Below are 5,627 nucleotides of genomic sequence, written 5' to 3'. Positions count from 1 at the left end.
TTTATTGTATATGTGTTTTGTGAGCATTTATAGCCCCCCCCCCGTGTGTGTGTGTGTGTGTGTGTGTGTGTGTGTGTGTGCTTGCTCACATGCATGTACAATGCAGAGCACCTGTGTACGTTTAGGAGATCTTTTACGAGTTGGATCTCTTTCTGCTGAGTAGGTTCCAGGGACAAACTTAGTCATCAGGCTTGGAAGCAAAGTGTCTTCATCCGGTGAGCCTTTTGCTGGCCCAAGATATTTGCTTTTTCACCACAGATTCATGTATAATGATTCTGTGGATTCTTTGTTTTATAACTCAAAGAGCTCACAGTTAGTATGCTCAAATATAGTCCTAACTATCGCTTCTTAGTTTAAGTCAACCTAACAGTCCACAATCTGTTACATTGTGTAGGCTTTAGCTGTTCAGTAGTAGCAGTAGCAGTAGCAGTAGCAGTAGTTCCTGAATTCTACAGCAGAAGAGCTTATAGAAAGAGTTCACAGAATGTGCTTTTGTAGTTTCTGTTTATACTTAACAGTCAACAGATTTGGATTGGAGACACAGCATTCTCAGCATGTGGACTCTGGGTCAGATGTCCAGCACAGAAAGGTTGATGGTTTTATATGTGTTAGTTCTGTCTTTTCACATTTTCAATCCCAAGATCTTTTTTTATCTCAATATAGCTAGCTAATTATAGTTCAGTTTCAGAGTGTAATGGCAGTAAAAATAGTAAAATGTGAGTTTCCATTGTTTTACGCCTTACATTTGAATAAATAGTGTCCTCCCCTGACAGAATTACCTATGGGTTTGTCTATTCTGATTTCTTTTATTCAGGGGTAACAGTATTGACAGTACAAAGATGTTAACATGTTAGTTTCCAAAAGCATGAAAATGTGGTACATTGGCACACTGGTATTAAATTTAAACGTGGTTAAGAATCTCAGCACCTGGAAGGCTGAGGCAGTAGTATTGCGAGCAGCCAGGTTCACAGTCTTGAGAATCTGTCTCAAAAAAGTTTATTTTAAATGTCTTAAGAAGGGGAGATTATCTTGAATTGTTTTGTGGGCCACCCACAATCATACAGTCATTAAAAATGGAAGCAGGAAGTATAAGAGGTGAGAGGGATGCGGTATAAGAGAGACTTGTCTGCTATTTCTGCCTTCTATGAGGAAGAGCCACAGGTAAGGGATGTAGGTGACCTCTACAAAGTGGAAAGGACACAGCAGCATTCTCCCGTTAGCCCTGGGAGACCAGTATCCAACCTCTGCCCTGTAGCACCACAAGAGAACATTCCTGTTCTCTGGAGATTGTGCCTGGGCTAGCAGAGATGGTATAGCAACAGTAGTTTTAAGGGCCTAAGATTATATAGGATGGGCAGAGTATATTATGCAACCATTGGGGTTTTAAAGACATGGTTGGGGGATGAACGGATACTGACTGTCAGGCAAGTTTAACATTTAAATAATAGGGTTTGAGTGCAATCAAAACAAATATTGACAGATGCATATTCATATCCCAGAGTTTACTTTTATTTTAAATGGAGCACTCAAGAGTACTGCTTAAACCTGTGCCCTCACCTGACTGTTAACAACCTGTACTCAAGTCACTGTGACATAGGTTAGACCAGGGCTTCAGAATCTTTCTCTACTTAAACCCTTCTTCACTTGAGAAATTTTTACATAACCCTATATATGTATATAAAATAAGCATATAAATGAAACATTTGCTAATAGTCACAAAACTTTATCTTGAAAGAATTCTTTGTGATGCATACAAATTTCCCAATTATTGATGATTGGAAGCAAGTTTGCATACTGTGAATATACCTGATTACTTGTACACAATTAGATCTTGGCTGTTTGGAGCTGAAGAACCCAGAGCATATTCAGTGCTGTTTAGGCTCGATTGACGTGTTGATTTTCTAATTGTCAATGCTGTAAATAAAACAACAAAAGGATGTGTAAAGCCATTGTAGACGTTGCTAGAAATTCTGCCCCATTCGTAAGCTAAAATTAATTTAAGGACTTTTAAAGCCTGAAACCCAAGTCAGGAACTCAGCGTTTTTAAAAATCAAGCATTCTAAGAAAAGAGTCCCAAAGGTCCACTAATGTGATGCTTGCTGAAGAAGAACAACTGGAAAATACCAAAAGCTGTAACTGTTATATTTTCATAAGAGCAGAAAGCCTTATGGACATCGAAGCACTGCAGTTCATAACATACAGTAGTGTTCAGCTGAGGCATCATCGGCCAATGGTGATCACTGTACGATGACGTATATTGTACGACGGAACTCGACTTGCATAGTGAACACTGCGTGCCCTCAGGACCAAGTCCCTGAAGCGCAGTTGTTACTCAGGTGAGCACTGCCAGAATTCGTTATATATTTGATTTTGTATTACTTTTTTGTTGTTTCCAAAATTTACACAGTATTCATGTGCGACCCCCATGTGGGGTTGTGACCCCCGGTGGAAGAAGCTGCGGAGAAGACAGCAGGGACAGCACACCTAGGGTTTCATTTTCATAGCGAAGAGCTTTCTGCACTCACTAGGATCAGTGGCTGGAATTTACCAAGTGAGCAATGCAGGCCTGCTTTGCCCTCCCTAGTCCAGGAGGTGGACAGTTAGACTTTCCCCTTTCTGCCCGTAGAAAACACGGGCTTTCAAGAGGACCTCGATCTTGTGCTGGACCAGTGTTTCTTGAGTTAGTAAATGAAATGAGACCACATTCTTGGTTCTTTTTCTATGAACCCCTGGTTGGGGACATTCCCCTCTTTGCTTCCCTGCTGTGTCACATTACCATATGAATATTAACTCGAGTGCCTCCCACTGAATCATGCACACAGGGCTAGCTCATCCCAATTGGAACTGTATGTGTGTAGCTCGCCTCTTCCAAGGGCCTGCTATTTTGATGGAAGCCCTATGCCTACACTTCACATGCACACAGCATACACCGTTTGAGCTTATCAGCTGAGTGTCACGTGATACACTTCACTGAATTTGAAGTTCGCTTTAATGTGTGAGCCATGGGTAACAAAGTTAATTATAGAAATTATGGATCACTGATAAAGTATAGACTGATAAAAAATGAAAATTATGTCCTAATCATCCCGTGATTACTTGTGTATAGAACTTGAAGAGCTGTAGGGGGAACTGTAGACAACAGTTTGGTCATACATTTTCCAAAGGCAGATAGATACCTGCAAGTCTGGCTGATGATTCAAACTGAAGGAACTTTCCATAGTCCATAGATACGAAGACGGTTGTTTCATCTATAGGTTCTGTCACCCTCAGGCTGGAGGAAAGGAAATTAATTCTTTTCTTTAGTTTAATACCTGCTTGTTGCTTTTTAACAAATACTGTTTCTTAATTAATTAAATTTATGTATATGAGAACATGTACACTTGCTTGCCACAAGAGGGCATCAGATCACATTATAGATGGTTCTGAGTCACCATGTGTTTGCTGGAAATTGAACTCTGAATCTCTGGAAGAGCAGCCAGTACTCATAATGGCTAAGCCATCTCTCCCTCACCCAAATACCATTTCTTCACTGTACAGTTCTGAAATGATATAATTTAGGATTTTTTTTTTTACATTTTTTCATCTTGACTTTAAAATACCTGCTATGCCTTCTTAAGGTCTCAAAATACACACCATTGTCTTCCAGATATGACAAAGAAGCTATGCCCACGGAATCTCAATAAAATAGCTGCCCTAAACAAGTCCCAAGCAATGACAAGGCTTGTTGACATGCCAACATGGATGGGGGGAGTGGCCACAGGACCTCACCCCTGAAGCAAGAGCTATGGGTAGTTACTGACTGCTGACAGAGAATTAGTCTTCCCCAGGGATGAGCCCCTAATTATTGGTTATTCAATGCCAAGAGGTCAGCTCTGAAAACATACATGCAAGTAACACTAAATAGACTCGGTATGCTGTAGTAAAGGATCACTCACATACATATGTAACAATAATAATTAAAGAAAAGGAGGCCATAAATTTGAGGACTAAGCATGGGAGGAGCTACAGAGGAGTGGGAGAGGAGATAATGTCAGTATATTTTGATTAAATTAGAAATTTTAAAGATACACAGCACTGTCTTTGTGCTTATTTAGGTACAAATTCCACAATGTCCATCCTTATTTAACTTGGACATTTAAAACTAAATATGCCATATGATTATGGCATTTATTGTGTGCCTATATACAAAACTCGACATGGACTGATGTTTTCTTGAATTATCTGATCCTTTTTTTTTTTTTTTTTTAAGATTTATTTATTTAATGTATATGAGCACACTGCCGCTGTCTTCAGACACGCCAGAAGAGGGCATCAGATCCCTTTACAGATGGTTGTGAATCACCATGTGGTTGCTGGGAATTGAACTCAGGACCTCTGGAAGAGCAGCCAGTGCTCTTAACCGCTGAGCCATCTCTAGCCCCAGGTAATCTGATCCTTAATTAATCTTTTACTCCTCAAAGAGGTTCTATCTAAAAAAATAAATAAATAAAGATTCCAGTTGTTACATATGAAGTGAGGGAATCAAATTTTGTTTTGAAAATAAATGTTATTTATAAAGTAGGCCAATTATAAAACAAATTTGATCTCTCGATTATTCTGAAGACATAAAAAGTAACAATCCGTGTGATTTTGTGTTTTTCCATGCCATTTCTAACAGTGGCTTTGATGACTGTCATATTTAACTCTGGGTGGTTACTAAACAACCCTCCACAGGAGGATTGACATGTGAGAGAAAATGGCCGAGTTGGAACTAAGAGTGAAGCATCTGCCTTGCAAAGAAAGCACCTGATGCTCAACACACGGCCTACAGAGAGCCAGAGGCTGTGATGAATATGGTCATGATGCATTGTATACCTGCACAAGGCTGACAGACATGGAAAATACATAAAAGAAAGAAAATCAATACATTGTCAGTGTAATGGTGCTGGACATTGGTAATCCTCATGCTTATCGAACAAACACTGTACCCACTGAGCCATTTTTCCAGTCCATATGTAAGATTTTCTTTTCTTTTTGTTTCTTTTCTTTCTTTTTTAAAAATTGAATATTTGTTTTTATTTACATTTCTAATGTTATTCCCTTTCCCTGTTTCCCATCCAAACGCTCCCTATCCCATCCCCTGACCACCTTCTTCTATGAGGGTGTTTTCCCTCCCCAACTATCCTACTTCCTGCCCTGACATTCCCCTACACTGGGGAGGGGGTGTCCAGCCTTGACAGGACCAAGGGCTTCTCCTCCAATTGGTGTCCAACAAGGCCATCCTCTGCTACACACGCAGCTGGAGTCATAGGTCTGTCCATGTGTACACTTTAGGTAGTAGTTTACTCCCTGGGAGCTCTGGTTGATTGATATTGTTGTTCTTATGGGGTTGTGAGCCCCTTCAGCTCCTTCAATCCTTTCCCTAACTCCTCCAATAGGGGCCCTGTTCTCAGTTCAATTGTTGGCTGCGAGCATTCGCCTCTGTATTATTCATACTCTGACTAAGCATTTCAAGAGACAGCTATATCAGGCTCCTGTCAGCATACACTTCTTGGTTTTATCAATATTGTCTTGTGGTGGCTGTATTCATATGCTCTGGATCCCCAGGTGGGGCAGCATCTGAATGGTCATTCCCTCAGTCTTTGCTC

This window comes from Rattus norvegicus, chromosome 4, assembly GCF_036323735.1.
Source record: "Rattus norvegicus strain BN/NHsdMcwi chromosome 4, GRCr8, whole genome shotgun sequence".
Classification (NCBI taxonomy): Eukaryota; Metazoa; Chordata; class Mammalia; order Rodentia; family Muridae; genus Rattus; species Rattus norvegicus.
This window is presented reverse-complemented; position numbering follows the sequence as displayed.